The sequence below is a fragment of the Chelonia mydas genome, chromosome 3, assembly GCF_015237465.2.
Source record: "Chelonia mydas isolate rCheMyd1 chromosome 3, rCheMyd1.pri.v2, whole genome shotgun sequence".
Taxonomy (NCBI): Eukaryota; Metazoa; Chordata; order Testudines; family Cheloniidae; genus Chelonia; species Chelonia mydas.
The window spans coordinates 64,048,036-64,065,549 of record NC_057851.1 but is presented as its reverse complement, the minus strand read 5'-3'; the positions used below and the strand labels follow the sequence as shown (position 1 = coordinate 64,065,549).

Genomic DNA, 17,514 nt, shown 5'->3' with positions numbered 1-17,514 from the left:
CATAAAGAATAAAGTTCTTCTTTAAAAAAATAAAAATAAAAATCTGCTTTAAGTAGGTTTTCCCTCCCAGGTTTTCTTAATTATAAGGATTCCAAAAGTGGTATTCTCTTGAATTCTTGCATTGAAATTTTTATTGCAGTGGTATAGATGAATGCCATCATTGGTATCCTTAAATTTTATTTCTGCTCATGAAGGTTAATCATGATTGTCTATATAGTAATCACTTTTGGATTGTGTTCAGATACAGCAGTTTCAGGTGTAATCATCAGAGCTGGTTAGTCAGGCATTCCAGATAGTGGTTCTTTTCAGAACCTTTTTTAAAGGGTTGGTTAACTACCTCAGTAGCAGAGGATTGAACTATACCCTGTCTGTACTGTACATAGAAAATCTTTGTAGATAAAAGCAAGGCTTGTTTAATATGATATGAGGGTAAGATAATATACCAAATGTAACATTCTTAGTTGCCTTTAGTTTCAGAGGCTTTGTAAGATTTCCTCATGACCATCATAACAGGCCTTGCTTTTGTCGTATTTTGTGGCTGAAAAAGCAGCCTTGCTTCTTCAGATATTGTAGTTATTTGGATGTATAATAGTTTAGCAAGATGTTACTTTTGTAAGACATCAGATGTTCAAAAAAGTGCATCAGCAACTTGTACTAAATACTGCAGTGTCCCTTTATAAAAGGTCAGACTAAAACTGACAACTGTACAGTGAAGCCTGACATTTGGATATTTTGAAGTTTTTCATAAATCATAGAAAATAGTATATGGCTGTAGTTTAGCTTTTTAGGTAAAAGGTATGTTTTCATTAGTGCATTTCTTATTGCTGATCGCTGTAAAAACATGTGGATCAGCTTTCCATTTCTCTTATGCAGATCATGATAACCTGTAGAGTAGAGTACAATCATTTGTGCTATGTTTTTAATTTTCTAAAGCACCTTGATGACAGTGAGCGTTCAGTGGTGAAGCATCCTCTATTGAATCACCTTTCAAAAAAAAAAAAAATTAAGTCCAAACTCGTATAGGTAAAGACAAGTGAAATTATGATTTAACTTGGACTTGACATAATGAGCTTCCCTTATCCCCTTTCCCAAAGGGATACTGCAGTTATACTACATACCCATAGGCACCACAATGAAAATTGAAGCTTATACCTAATTAAGGTTTTATACACACCAGTTCCCCCCAGTAAATGCAAATTTTATTAAAAAATTAGATATGTCATATGTTGAAAATGCTCATGGCAAACAATCATTTTGCATTCCTGCAAATAAAATTGTTTTATACTGTAAGCTGGAGGCGAGTGTAACTTATTTTTGTAATAAAGTTTTTATTTTTTTTATGTGTCATTAATATAAATGTGTGTTAGTACAGAGATCTTCTGGTTTAAAAACTTAGAATCGCACACATTTCAGTATGTTTACTTGTATTTACATAATTTTTAGAATAGTGGTTGCCAATAGCCTGTATGTTTCACATTAATTGAATTTTTTGTTACCTTTAATAAACCATTTTAGTATGTTGTATGTCAATTACTGGGATAGCTGGGACATGAAGTGTAATTTAAAATTGTCAAGTATTCATTGGAATATGTAAATGTGCCTTGCCAGTTATGAACCTTAAACATAAGTGGATGATGGTAAATTGAGTAGTCAATGCTTAATGAGGCATTTGCTGCCAGTTTCGTAAACTGCCCATGCTAAAGAAAGTACTTCTTTTTCCTCAGATTTGAGCATAAAAGTATGATATTGAATCAGCTTCTAAAATTTCAAACATATTGATAGAATATTAGGCTTATGGAAAGTGGGTTTGCTAAATACATGTACCCTTACGTATAATTTTGAAATTCAATGTAATCTTTGGTGCTGGCAATTCCCAGTGTCAAGGAGTTAATGCTCCCTTCAAAAGAGGTTGCCATGCCTACTGGCACTTTTACTGTCATATATGGTTTTATAAGGAACACTGTCAGGGTGTTTGTATCACTTTTACAGTAAGTCACAAATTTGGGTTTAATGAATTGGGCACTGGGGAAGAGGCAAAATCCTCCAATTTCTATATCACTTAAATCTCTCCATTGCTGAAAAATTGAAAAATGCTTTTGTGGTCTCACAAGTGCTACTTTTTTTCCCCTCTCTGTTGGAAAAACTGAAAACCTTCTATTTTCAGAACTGTGTTAACAATTGGTGCTGGTGGGCAAAGAAGATATGACACTAAGGCACTATGTAAGTTGAAATTGTGGACAAATATCCATCCATTTCAGCTCTAATTAAAGTACAGAGGGAAAATATTGGAAAATGTTAAAATTGACAAGGAAGTATTTTTGTTTGAATGGAATGTAAGCAATGGTGAGTAAACAAAACTACCAGAATCTTGACAGTGTTCTTTTTAATAATTATGAACTCAAGCCATTATAACTTTTAAAATTAAATATGATTTGCACTGTTCTGATATTGGTGCAGTTTTTTAGCAATATGATCTGAAAGCTAAAGTAAAAATGCATGTGATGACTTAATGATATTGTGCAAAAATAAGTTTTCAAAACAAGAAATGTTAAGATGTTTGCAAAGCTTTAAATTTGGTTGTTAAAGGAAACAAAACAAACTTCAATATTACGTATTAATGATATTGAAGATGGGCAAGTGCATATATAAAAGGTTGGTTTGGTTGTACTGGGTGTTGGTAAACTTGAAATGTTCTACAGCAATAATGCAGTTTTTATGGAATATGATATAAATGAACATAATACACACACTTCCTATCAGCATGTTAAAAGCAGCTGTTTACTATCTAAAATATTTTACTACCTGCAGTTGTGTTCATGGGGTCTTTCTCTGCTGAAATAGTTGGAAAGAATTGAGTATGAGCTCTAATAGTTCCACACTAGCGTGTGCAGATCTCTTCCAAAATTCACAGGATAGTTGAATTTAAGAAGAAGTTAGAAACCTGTGCTGCTTAACACTTCTGGTTTATAAACACTCCAAAACTGTCATTTGAAAGTATACTTCGTTTTAAAATTCAAGTTTGTTTTTGTTAAAAGGGGGTTGTACAGGCCTGTTACTATTGTGTTTTTTTTAAAGAAGCATGGTTAAGTCCAACTTCACTCAGAATTTAGGTTATGTAAAAAAGCTTTTTACAAGTCTTCAGATCAGTACCTTACCAGGAACTTATTTAGAATGAAGACCATTTTAAAAATAAACTTAGTCCTGTCCTGTGTGCATCCTGCACCTTCCTGAGCATGTGAAAGTGAAATTGACTAAAATACTTCCATTGTCTGAGCTGAGAAATGCAAAAAGGCAATAACAGTGAAAGGAGAAACTATTTTAATAATATAGGTAATTAAAAATTACATTTCTTTGTTTTACTTTTACCTGAATGTCCCTGTAAACACTACAGATTTAAAAGAAGGGAAATAGCTATTGTTGCTATACTGCGATAACAGGATGACATTAGAACTTCAAATTACACAAGTCTTCTTTTAAAGTGACACCTACCAATTCTAAATCAAACTTCTGTCTGAAAATATTACCTGCTATTCTATATCTCTCTCACAATTGCTATTACTAAAACCTATTTTTTCTTTTCCAGTTTGTCACTTTGTGCATTTGTCAGTACTTATAGTCTGTTTCACTCTTCCCTTGTTTAGCCAGTCAGTTATTATATTTGTGTGTGATTTTTTACAAAGCAATAGGAGAAAAAAAATTAAGTGTAACAGACAGAGAAATGGAGACCTAGGTTGGTGGCTACATAAAAATAAGTGTGAATGTTTTTTCTGAATTCACCAAGTCTCAAGCTGATAGTGCTCCTTTCATACCAAAATTAGTTACAATCAAACACATTTGTGAGGATTTAATGAAGAGGATGATGCTTGCTTAAAATAATCTCAGAAGCAGGTATTGGAAATATATATACACACAAAATAAGAAAAATGCATTACCATTTCTCAAAATGCTCTATAATCTGAAAACTCTCAGATTTTGTTTTGTTTGCACAAATATGAAGCTTAGATGACTTGGTTCCTAATTCTGTAACCAGCTCAGCATGAGCATAGGGATCTGGCTAAATTTTTTAAATTGGGGCTCAAACTGTTAACCAGCCATCTTTGCTGGCTATGAGCACTTTAACTGATCTCAAGTCTGTGAGAGGACCAGCTCCATCAGCTGAGCCAGGATTTCTAGTGCCAAGCTTCTGCGTTGAAGTGCTTTTCTCACGGACTCTGCCTGCCAAATAAAAATGACAAGTTATTTTCTAGTCCATTTTTCTGCATGGCACTCTGGTAAAGCATAAGAGAGTCTTGCTAAAGATCCTTTTTTATGTGAGAGAGGCAGGGAGAAAACATACAGCTATTTTGGTTCTCCACAACTTTGTGATGAGATACCAAAATTAGGCCACTGAAAACCTCTGTCCCACCATGCAAAACTACTTTTCTATAATGCTTTTTTGGACCAATCTGATTAAAACTTCTTGTGCAAATTTGCCAGATCTGTGTTCAGACATATAGGGCAAAGGAAGCTGATTTTTTTTTGTTTGTAGCTTTCAGTCCTGCTTTTACAGGACATCCTAGTCACTAAAGGACTTTGTTGAATGTCAGTATTACTATAAATTCTGATATTTTATTAGCTTATTTAAATTTGGAGAGAGGGACATTTGTTATGGCAAAGTCCTAGATAAAGTTTTAGCTGGTTGATGGGATAAAGAATAGTTTTTTCCCCAACCTAAGGTGGTCACCCAAGTGGATAGCTGAGCTCACCTGGGAACACTTGGTCAAATTTAGTATCATTAACATTTAATGAGAATATCTTCCCAGGGCCTCAACATTTTTCTGAACATGTGGCAAGAGCTAGATAATTCATTGGAGAGTAGCAGCAATTGTAACAGTTGTCTGCTGTTCTGCAGTATCACAAGTCTAGGAGTACTAGTCCTACCGGTAGGTAAGTAAATATACAACTTCTTGACTGTAGTGCAATGTATCTGGATTAGATTAGTTTCAGGTAGTGGCAAACTACAAGGAACAGAAAATGCTATGTGGCTGCATGAGTTCTCTTGGTTTCTGAATGTTAAAGGAGTCAAACATCTGCTCCATGTCACTCTTCACACAGTGATGTAACTGGTAATATACTAGCCAAAACCAGCAGCACAAGAAGTCTGGTTTCCTTCTAGACTGAAAGACTGCATTCACCAAAGCATTAGTGAGGCAGTTACTTAATTTGTTTAAACTCTCTTCTGTGGGTGACTGAATGGACACTAAGGACCACACAGATTTATCTCCTGATCTAATGTAAGAGAAGTAGCATTGAGGACATTGTTCTAAATATGACATTAGCAGTTTCCTATAATACAAGAACTGTTGTGTACTCAGAACTTATTTTAATGATATACTGTGTGTTTTATCGGGGTTTTTGTTTTGTGCATCATACTTGCCAGGTCTTTTTTCCAAAATTTGTTTGGTGCAGGACCACTTGAAGATCATATTCCTTTCTAAATTTGTGTGCCAATTTGCTTGAAGTACTTATTTTCATTCGTTCTATCTTGATCAAAAGTCCTGAATTTTGTTGTAACATCTCTATTTAATAGCACTAGCGCTGCATTGTAGTTTTGTTTTTTTAAATGGGATGTTGCTTTCTTTGGTCACTGATGCATAGAAAGAACAAAATAGGACTTGAGCCATCTCCTCTCTATCCCACCCCCATGCTAAAAATTTTCTTAGTACATTATTTCCACTACCAATCCTAGTCATTCTAGATAAACACACACACCCCCACTCCCCATACTGTAATTTGACCTTTATAGAAAATGTGATGAGTAAAAACCTTATGGAATTCTGGATAAATATTCCATCATTCTTGAAAATGATTATCTAAAATCCAATATCGAGTGTTTTATCTGGTCTCAACTTTTTTATTTCTTTATAGCTGAAGATAAATCACAAGTGTCTAATACCTCTAAACTTCCTGTGACCCAAGTGTGGATTTAGTATTACCTAATTTCCAGAATGTAGTTCTTATTACGTTTCTCTAATGTATAATGTACTTCACATAATGAGAATCTCAAAAGGCTTCACAAATATTGAGCCTACCTGGGAGGAAAGGGGGTGTGTGCATGTATGTATATGATGAGTAAGGTTATGATTTTCATAGATATTTTTAGCAAAAGTAAGGACAGGCCATGGGCAATGAACAAAAATACATGAAAGCTGTGACCTGTCTGACTCTTACTAAAAACATCTCTGACACAATGGGGTGGAGGGTCCAGCACCCTGCTCCACTGCATGTGGTGGCTGGGAGAGACCCCTGACTGCAGGGCTAGGATCTCAGGGGAACCCTCTTCCCACCCTCCTGCAGGGCTGGAGATTCCCCTGCAGCAATGGGGGACTGCAGGGTTCCCTGCTGCCCACTGGGGCTGGGGAGCTCCATGGGATTCCCCATTGCACTGCAGGGCTGGGGGAGAGGGCCATTACCTGGGGTGGCTAGGAGCTGCAGGGGCCCTCTGCTGCCATGGCGGCTGGGCTGCTGTGGGGCCCCAATGTCACAGTCATGGAATCCGTGACTTCTGCAGTTTCCGTAACATGCTCATAGCCTTAATGATGGGTAAACCAAGCCACAGAAGCTAAGGTAACACAGAGTGAGCCTTTGGCACAGCATCTGGCTCCCAGTCCTGTGCTCTAGTCATCATAAGGTATTACCTTTCCATCTTGTAGTAGCTAGTAATTTATCTTTTTTCACTTCTGTCTTGAATCATGATATAGTATTTGGCCATTTTATGTTTAAGAGAAGTTACTTTGAGGTGGGCAAAGCAAGGGTGGAGACAACACAATCCATGTTCTTGCTAAATATCTGAGCAAACTAATACAGAATGACTTGCAAGGGAAAGTGACCATCAAAGTGTTGAATTGTTAATGAATGACTAGAGCCAAACACGCAGAAGCAAAAAACTGGTTTGTGGTATTAAACAGGTGTGCCTTCTGTCAATATTTTCAGTTATCAATCCTAACAAGTCTAGAATGTAGTAGGTGCTAGCAGTGAATAAGCTTCCACAAACTACATCAACCATAGTTTAAAAGTATGTTGAGTATTCCATGACAGGTGGCTGATAAAAAAAAAAAAAAGCCATTTCAAATGCTGCTTAATGACTAGGTCTTCCTTCTGGTTAACTTGTGTGACATAAGGACTCCAATTTGGGGCTGCTCTTCTCTAAAATGGTTTCTGTAATTCACATGGGATCCGAACTTCTTGCCTTTGTCTCCATTTAAGTCTGAAAAGGGGGATTGTGCTTCCATCGGATAGGTTTTTGGCAAACCTGGGAACTTTGCAGTAGTTTTCAGACACCTAAGAGAAATAAGTTACTAACCTTTCTGTAACTGTTCTTCAAAATGTGTTGCATTGTCCATTCCAATGTAGGAGTGTGCATATCCTGAGCACACTTGCCGGAATTTTTTCCCCTAGTGGTATCCATTGGGTTGTCTCCAGCATGACTGGTGTGTCACACTCATAGCGCTGGTATAACGGGCCCTGCCGACCAGCTCCCTTCAGTTTCTTACTGACTGCCTCCAATAAGTGGGGATGGAGGGCGGGTTTTGGAATGGTCATGTGCAACATATCTCAAAGAACAGTAGTTACGGGAAGGTTAGTAACTTTTTTCTTCTTTGATTGTTTGCACATGTCCATTCCAATGTAGGTAACTCACATGCAGCTGTACAGGAGGTGGATTCAGAGTTCGAGGGCAGGCTGACTGCAATACTGTGTGGCCAAAGCCAGTATCTGCTCCAGCCTGCTGGGTAATGGCACAGTGCGTTGCAAATGTGGATTAACGACCAGGTTGCTACCCTGCAGCTGTCCTGAATTGAGACTTGTGCTAGAAAAGCAGTGGAGGAGGCTTGTGACCTTGTGGAGTGAGCCATCAGATTAGCTGGGAGACCCATCTTTCTGCTGTCATTGTGAACAGTTGAGTAGATTTGCAGAATGGTTTAGTCCTATGTATGTTGAAAGCCAGGGGCCTCCTAACATCCAAGAGTGAAGGCTCTGTACTCCATTCACATATGATTTAGAGTAGAATAGTGGTAGGAAGATTGCTTGATTGCACTGGAATTGTGAGACCGCCTTTAGGTGATCATAACTGAACTTTGTCCTTGAAGACCGTATATGGGGGCTCCGATGTGAGGGCCTGGATCTCTGAGAATCTTCTGGCTAAAGTGATGGCCAGAAAAGGGGTTGTAACAAACACATCGCTAGGGGCTCAAACAGACCCTGTAACCTTTGACAGGATGAGGTTCAGGTCCCAGGGGGGGACTGGATCTCTAACCTGGGGTACACCCTCTTCAGGCCTTTGAGAAAACTGATGCCCATCTCATGTGAAAAAACTGATTGGTTGTCAACCTTGTGATGGCTGACAGGTGAACCCTGACTGAAGAGACAGCTAGATCTTGTTTCAGCAGTAGGAGGTACTCTAAAACAAGCTGCAGGGAGGACTGCAAGGGTGAAATTTGCTGTTGGGAGCTTCAGGTGGAAAAGCGCTTCCATTTTGGAAGGCTGGGGCCCCTGACGGAGGGCATCCTATTGCCCAGTAGGATCTCACAGACCTGTCCCCAGCAAGCTTGGTCCTGCGGATTCAGCCATGAACCTTCCAGGCCATCAGATGAAGAGACCTGAGGTTTGGGTGGAGCAGCCGACCATGGTCCTGGGAGATCAGGTCCAGTTGCAGCAGAAGCCGCAGCAGTGCCTCCACTGAGAGATTTAAGAGCCCCGGGGGCGAGCTAATGATGCCTGTGAGACAGTGGGCCTATGAGAATGACCTCGCTTGCTCTTCTTCAGAACCTGGTGAATCAGCAGGATAGAAGAAAATGCGTAATACAGGTGTCTTGTTCATGGTGAGGGACCCCAGGCTCTGACCTTGCAGAGAGCAGAACTGATGGCATTCCTGTTGCAGGTGGCAAACAGGTCTATAAGGGGAGCCTCCCACCATTGGAAGATGTCCCTCATAATGTCCAGTTAGAGAGACCACTTGTGGTGAGAGGAGAAAAACGTGCTGAGGTGATCTGCCAGCTGGTTCTATGTTCCTAGTAGGTAGGATGCTTTCAAGCTGATGGAATGAGCAATGCAAAGCTCCCACAGGTGGACTGCTTCCTGACATAGGGGAAGAACACATGCTGCCCTGCCTACGTAGACCTTGGCTGTTGTATTGTCCATGAGAACCAAAACAGTCTTGCTCGTAATGTGAGGTAAAAATGCCTGGCAGGCTAGACAAACTGCCCTGAGCTCCCTGACATTGATGCAGAGAGAGAGCTCTTCTTGAGACCAGGGGCCCTGAGTCCTGAGGGACCCTAGATGGGCTCCCCAGTCGAGGGCTGATGTGTTAGATGCTATGGACAACAGTGAGTGGTGCCTTTAGAAGGGTACCCCTGCACATGCTATGTGGTGGTTCAGCCACCATGTCAGTGAGCTGAGGACCTCTGCAGGCACCACGAACAGTGAGTCCAGGTGATGACATGAGGGGGAGTATATTGTGGCTAGCTAGGCTTGGAGAGGTCTGAGATGTAGCCTCACATGTTGCACTATATATGTGCATGATGCCATGTGGTCCAGGAGGCTCAGATGCTTTCACACTGTTGTGATCGGATGAGCTTGGAGGGATCTTATCAGGGATGTAACTATGAAAGTTATCATCTGGAAGTAGGGTTCTTGCTTGCACGGAGTAGAGGACTGCACTGATGAACTGTATCTTTTTGGACCTTCAGCAGAAGACCCAATGCACTGAAGGTCAATTGAATAAGATGGATGTCTGCTTCCACCTGAGCTCTAGATTGGCCCTTGACTAGCCAGTCATCAAGGTATGGAAAAATGTGGACTTTCTTCTGAGAGAGGCTGCTACTACTGCTATGCAATTGATGAAAATTCCTGGGTGGCTGACAAGCCAAATGGGAGCACTGCGAACTGGTATTGTTCACTACAAAACTTAGGAAATGTCTGTGGCCTTGGAAGATCAAATATGGAAATAAGCATCCTTTAGCTCGAGGGTGACATACCCATCCCCTGGATCCAGTGAGGGAATGATGGAAGCCAAGGAGACCATGGGGAACTTTAAGTTCTTGAGATAGCAACTGAGATGACGCAGGTCTAAAATGGACCACCCTTTGCTTTCAGAATTAGGAAGTAGCAGAACTAGAACCCCTTTCATTTTAGGTGAAATGGAACCTCTTCCATGGCTCCCTCCCAAAGGAGGAATTTAACTTCTTGTTCCAACAGTTACTTTTGAGAAGTGTCCATGAAGAGAGGCAAGGAGGGGGAGTGGGGTAGGCAGGTGGAGTAGACAGAAGTTAGGTGTAAAACTGGTGTAATCCAGTTTTACTGTACTGAGTACCCAGTAATCTGAGTCCAGACATCCAGGAAGTGGGAAAGGCGGTTGGAGAACAAGGGGTAGCTGAATCCAGTGTAGAGAGGTTTACAATGCTGACCTTGTGTCTTGTCAAAACAAGTGCTTTGAAGATTCTGTGTGTCTGGGGCTGGACTACGCAGGACCTGCTGAGGAGGATTAGGGACAAGGTCTGCACCTGAATCCCTTGCTCTGATTGTGAGAAGTAACTTGTAGTGCTTCCTTGATCCTGCTCATTTGTACAGCCTCAGGGATTTCACGGTTGCCTTTGAGTCCTTGAGACTGTGCAGCCTAGCATCTGTTTGCTCAGAAAAGAACAATGACCCTTCAAAGGGACAGTCTTGTATTGTTGCATCTCATGTGGGAGCCACAAGGACTACAACCATGAGCGCTGCACATAGTTACCACTGTAGCAATTTTTCTTGCTGCGAATCCAGGGCCACCTGAAGAGAAGATTGTGACACTGTCTCCCCTTTTTTGACTAAGACTGAGAACTCCTGACTGGAGTCTGGGGGAGCAGGTCTTTAAAATTTAGCATAGACTCCCATATATTAAATTCATACTGATCCAGCAATGCTTGCTGATTTGCTTTGTGGTGCTAAAGGCCCTCTGTGGAATTTGCTTTTCATCTGAACAGGTCCAATTTCTTTGGATCCTTCACCTTGAGCATAGGACCAGTCTATCCTTGGCAATACCTTTTGTTGGTAGCCGCTACACCCAGGGATCCCAGGGGAGGGTGCGAAAAAAGGAATTCATACCCTTTAGTGGGTACAAAGTACTTGCACTCTGTGCACTTTGCTGTAGTCAGCAGAGAGGCAGGGGTTTGCCATAGAGCCTTGACTGGGTCCATAATGGCATCAGTAAGTGGTAAAACCACTCCAGAGAGACCCATAAATCACACAATGTCTGAGATTGTGTGTTGTCTCTGATCATATCCGCTTGGACCCCCAAGTTTGAGGCTACCCGCTTTGAGAGGTCCTAGTGCGCCTTGTGGCCATCTTGTGGCACCAGGGGTCTCCCTGCCACTACTGCCTCACTGGAGAGGAGGAGTTTATAATGGGCTGAGGACCCTCCGTTGGTTCCTCGCTGTCTGCAGGGGCCTGTGGGGTTTCTTCCTGAGGCTCGGTACTGGCGTCCAGATCTGTGGTGTCTCAGCACAGTACAAGGGTGTCCTAGCCTCTGAGACGACAACAGTGTGATTGTGTTGAGGAGGTGCCCTATGGTGGGGAACCCCCCAAGAAGAGTTCCAAAATGGCCACTGCATAGCTGCTGGTCCCCATGGACATGGTAGCCAAATATTTGGAGGAACTGCTGTCCTCTGGGCCATGGTGGAACAGGAATAGCCCAGGGAGCAGTGAGGTCTGCTGTGGTGATGAAGGGAATAAGATCCCACCTCCAAATCTGAGGGGGAAGTTGAGCTGTGAGGCAGAGACCAGGGCGGTGTTGTCCTCCTCCTTGCCAGAGATGGGCCGTGGGGTGGAGATCTTGAGGCGGTCAACGGGACTTTTTCCCTAGATGGTGGCTGCAGCACCGAGTGAAGTCTTGGTGATAACTCTGTGCTGCTTGGTGGCACTGGTGGTGCCAAGTATTGACCTTCTGGGGATGCTGGTACCAGTAGGGTGAGAAGATCCCTGGCTGCCGCAAATGCCTCAGGAGTTGATGGTACCACAAACTGGTTGGTATGTCGTCTGCCCTGACCGAAGTCTGTGGTGCTTGCAGCAGCACCAGGATTGCAGGCACCTGATGTTGTGGTGCCAGGGAAGAAGAGAGGCCTGACATGGGTCTCACTCTATCCCAGTCTCCTTTTGCCTTTGGCACCAGGGAGCAACTCTTCTCTTGATGTATTTGGTGCTGCTTCTTTGTCTTCCCCCGTGCCCACTGGGGCTGAGAATCCCAAGTCATGGAAAGAGCACTCTGCACCAAGGCTGAGGTGCTCAGTGTTGAGCCTCAGCACAGCTTGGAGGCAGGTTTTAAGGCTGCCTCCATGAGGATAACTTGCAGTCTTGCTGCTTGGTCCTTTTTGGTTCTGGGATCAGAAGTTCCTGCAGACTTGGCAGTGGTCTTTCCTATGAGCTTCCCACAAGCACTTGAAACGAACAATGTGAGTGCAGGCTCACTCATAGACTTATCACGAGAGGCATGCCAGTGACTGAGGCATGCCCCAGCACAGGAGTAAGCGGATGATCCTGCTAGCTAAGTGTGGAGGTGTCTGAAATTATGTAAGTTCTAAAAATTATTAAACTAATTCCTCACTAAGAACTGGATTTAAAAAGCCCCTAGAAGGACTGCCTGAGCAAAAAAGGGTTCCAGCAATCATCACAGGTGGTAAGAGGGAACTGAAGGGGAGCTGGGTTGGTGGGGCTCTTCATATCAGCACTTTGAACGTGCAACACTGGAGGTCGCTGATATCACTAGGGGAAAAAATTCCAGCAACTGTGCTCAGGGCATGCATGCACCTACGCTGGAATGGACATGTGCAGGAACTCGAACTTGTCCTTTCCCTATCCTAATTTGCTATTTAATACTATGTAGTTGATTCCGAAGGAGGGGAAATGAGTAATCTTATGTATGTGACATTGTTTTATAGTTTCAAGTTTTTCATGCTATAGGCTATGTCTACACTACAGCAGTAAGTCGATCTACGCTACATAGCTGGAGTCCATGTACCTAAGGTCGAGTTACCGCGGGGTCTACACGATGAGGGGTCGACAGAAAAAACTCAACCTTACTCCTCTCATCGGGGGTAGAGTATAGGAGAGCGATCTGCAGTTGATTTGGCAGGTCTAGTGAAATCGACCACCGGTGGATCAGTCTCAAAGCATTGATCCCAGCTGTAGTGTAGACCTGCCCATAGTAATCTAATTTAAAGCAGAACATTTTAAGTTGCTTTTCACTGCAGTTCCACATTTGTTGAACAAAAACTATTTAAAGTACACATACTTTCAGATCACATTTGTTTCTACCTGTTAAGCCCAGTGAACAATTTTTGTTTCTGGTAAAACTCTAGCACTACACGTGTTATGGCTTACTAGTCAGAATGTGGACCACATAATCTAAAGACCCCTGGGATAAATTCTCAAAATAGTCAAACCACCAGCAGACTTCTCTCAAAATGTGAAAATAACCAGAAAAAAAAAATCAAACCAGAAACATTACCGGCCTTATTCACAAATTCGTCCTCATGGGGTCTTTTGCTCTTCAAAAGCCTCAATAACTGGGCCTTGCAGTTTGCCTTGATGACAATAGATTTTTGGCTATAAAACAAAGGGGGGTGAGTTCCAAAGCCTATACCTGTGGTCTGTCTAGAAATAGAACAAATAGTGTACTGTTAATTTAAATTGCCTTTCTACATTATGTACTCCCTGCCTGGAGAGGTATTTAAGGTCTTAAAAGTAGATCTGGTAGGGAGCATCACTCCCAAATGCATGCTCATTTACATTTTGAAACAATATGTAAGTTACTAACATGCTTGAAGGTGTTGTGGAAGAAAATAATTTCTTTGCTCAGTGGGGCAGTCATCTCCTATGGGTAATGAAGTATCAGTAGCTTTGCAGATTGCCCACAATGAGGCACTTTTTGAAATGTCTGTCTAGCTATTCAATATTAAATGCAGTATGGAGATCCACTAGGCGTTATCCAGATTTAAAAAGTTACACAGGTTTAACTAAATTTAAAATCTTAAGTTTGAGTCTCTAATGAAGACACACCTCTTAACTCTTGCCTAGCTTAGCTTAAATTGATCACTGGTTTAGCTTGCATCAGTAATGTTGAGGGTTAATCCAGTATAACTAATCTATTTTACATTATTTAAATGTGTTTAACTTATTTAATGTAGACCTTTTCTAAAGGCTAATAAAGGCTGAAACCAGATTCCACTATAAAGCTATGCTTTAACCACATCCAATGATTTTAGTTCGGAAAACTGGTTTGGTCTGATTGTCAGAATGAAGGTAAGGGTACTTCTGTAAAGTTTGAAGACGGTCATTGTTTTGTTACATGTGATTTGAAATGTTAAGTTATGTAGGATTTAAAGAAAGGGACTATTAGATCTAGTCTGACCTATAGCTCACAGCTCATTAACTCCATTTATCTCTATTACTGAGCTCATGAGAGGCCTTGTATTGGGCTTAAGTAGGCTTTCCAGAAAGGCATCCAGTATTTATTTGGAGAATCCACCACTTCTCTGTGTAGTTAATCACCTTCACTTAAAAATGTGCTCCTTATTTCCCATTTGAGTTGTTGTAGCTTTAGCTTCCATCCATTGGTTCTTGTTATGCCTTTCACTGCTGAATTAAGGAGCCCTTAGTGTACCCTGTATTTTCTCCAGAGAAGGTACCTCACTCTTTTTTTCCTGTAGAATTCTATCTCCCATGCTCAACCAACCTACATTTCCTTAAATGTATCCACTACATGAAATGGGTTTTAAGCAAAGCTGATTACTTTAGATGGCTATATCCCATCCTACTTCCCTTCATGTACACAGGATTGTTTTGCCATTGACTTCAGCAGACAGGACAGCACTTGTCTGCAAGCAGAATACAACCCAGCATATCTTTGACCGTCACTCAGGCAGAAGATATCCACCAAGAAGAGGAAACTTGCCACCATTCCTCCCCTTAAACTTACCTGGCATCTGCCTTCTTTTAACCTATAAGTAGGTATTTCTGGCCAATTTCTAGCAATACAGAGACCATGGGAAGAAAGGAGTATGTATCATCTGTGTGCAGCTCATCATTGCAGCACTTGTACACAAGCAGTGGTGGCATACTATGGTCAATGCAGTCATTTAAGAGTAAGGTCTGGACTGCGCAATCTCTGGGTCTCTCACAAATCACAATACTACTTCAGCATAGAGGTGAACAGGCAGCGAGAGGAAGACAAGGTGGAAGAAACAGCTTTGGTCCTTTTTCTGTTCTCTCCCCATGCCCCCAACTTCCAGTAGAACTCTATGGAGGGACTAGCTACTGGATAAATAAAGCTTATACAGCCTCCCTCCTAAAGGGCCCAGCACCTGTAGAGAAGCTCCCTAAAATAACCCAGGATTTCTGTTGTGTCCCTTTCTCTGTGGAGGCTTAGGACTATTATCCTGGGGGAGGAAGGAAGGCCACTCTCCAGTTGTCTTCTGAAGGTGGTCAGTGTGTTTAGATCTGGATAATGCCCAGCCTTCCACCATTTTTAGCTCTGAAGATGCCTCAGATGAGTATCTGCCCCTTAAGGATGGGAACTAAAGGATATCTGAAATTAAAATTACCATTAAGATTGCCCCAGTAGCCAGAGGAAGAATCCAGGCTGGCTGCTGTTGGCAGGGGAGAAGGGGGGGAAAGAGGACAATATGACAAAATTGTCAAATGGTGGAATCAGTGTTCACCTTCAATCCTGGCCCTGTCCAGGAATGTATCAACTGGATTCTACCTTGTAAGACAGCTGGTTTGGCACGTGAAGTTGTTGATGATGATTTCCCTCAAAACCTCTCATATTTTGAAAATGAAAAGAGGTAAGATTTGAATTTTTGTAGTGGGTCATAATAAAAATGAGAACCAACAATGCAGGACTGAGCAGCGCAGCTATATCTTATACTGTTGACTAAATATCTTATCCACAGCAGTTCAGACACCTTAACTTTCTCCCTTTGTCCTTCTCCTCCCTCGCCATGCCAGCAAAAATCAACCTCAAAGCTGCAGTGCGTTAACAGTACAGGGGGTTGAGATTCCTTCACATGTGAGCTCTCCTTGCTTTTGCCTGTGAATTTACATTCCTTAACTCTCTTAACTGTGGCCATGCTGCCTATGGCAGCTAAAGCTCTAGAACCAAATTAACTTACACATTTGTGGGGTAAGTAGATAGCTATTGACCCATATTAGTGACTCAGACCATTTAAAAAACCAACAACCACCCTCTAGGGAAAGGGCTTACTGCTCAACCTCCATCTTGTCCATATCTGAAACATAGGCCACTAGCCATTCTAAAGGGAAAGTGAAGATGGTCCTGCTTTCTTAGACATTTTACAAGAAAGAGGGTTAATTTGACAGCAGTTGTAGAGCTGGGTTCTGAGAAGAACTGAATGTCCTCAACTCTGACTTCACTGAGTCAGATTTAGCTCTCCCAGAGTGGCGCACCTATACAATACTGAACCAAATATTATAGGTACACATTCCAGCCCATCATTATTCAGAAAAATTATGCAAAAACAGTACCAATACTGTCAAAGTAACATTTTTCCACAAAGACCACTGCCTAAAACTGTTTTCAATGTCATATTTCTAATGTGCTGCGTTTTCAGTACATCACAGCACTTAACGCTCAGGGAGATTGTGAAAGAAAATGCCATTACTTTGTAGTGTACATTGCAATAAATTGATTTTAAAATCGGTCATGTTTTGCCTTCAGTTCTGTTTTTAAATTGAACATCAATATTATAAATTGTACTTATGCCTTGAGCATTCTGTCAGGCACGTTAAATAAAATAAAGCAAGGCAACAAAGACTATTTTAAACATTTAGCTAGAAAGCACAAGGTTTTTTGTTTTTTTTAGCAACGTTTAATTTTGGCAGGCTTTGCCTATATCAAAAACCTTAATTATCTAAATAAGTCTTGTGCTAAACATAGTTAACATTGTGTGGCATACTGTCTGAAAATTATTCTAGCTTCCTTAAAGAAGAGCAAGAAAAATGTTCAGGGGTTTGCAGGGAATGTTTTAGCAAGAAAGGTTAATGCCCCCTATTGGCTTCAATTCAGCTTTATGTAGACACAAGGAACTGCCTGCATAAAACAGCTTGCAGGATTGGGACCTAAGAAGGCAAATATATTGAGCATGGTGAAGAAATGACAGTGGGGAAAAGACACACATGGTCTATGACTTACCTAAAGGTTTGACACCAAGAACAGAGAGAAAGTACTTAGGATGGTAAAATGGGCTTATGATTGAGCCATTGGACGAAACAGAAGAAAATTCAGGCTGAAAGTCTAACAGAAAGAGGTGTTATCCTGTGGAATTAGTTTCCAAAGAGAAGTATAGGAGGTCCCATCCCACAGGACACTTAAATATAGACTTAATGCTGGCTCATTCCTCTCACAAATAGAACAGACAACAGCTAGGTCTATCTAGGTGACAGCCCTGTGCTTGACTATGGCTCTATAAATCCTTCTCATCAAGA

At 41.4% G+C, this 17,514-nt stretch overlaps 1 protein-coding gene across 13 annotated transcripts in view; it reads left to right on the top strand.

The window, feature by feature from the left end:
* Positions 1–16,731, top strand: part of LOC102930027 (synaptotagmin binding cytoplasmic RNA interacting protein) — a 50,723-nt gene extending 33,992 nt beyond the window's left edge. For all 13 annotated transcript variants that reach the window (XM_043542627.1, XM_027817973.3, XM_043542632.1 and 10 more), the window contains one exon: positions 1–16,731. This exon is cut by the window's left edge. The gene's annotated coding sequence lies outside the window, so the exon portion shown is untranslated.
* The last annotated feature ends 783 nt before the right edge of the window (positions 16,732–17,514 follow it).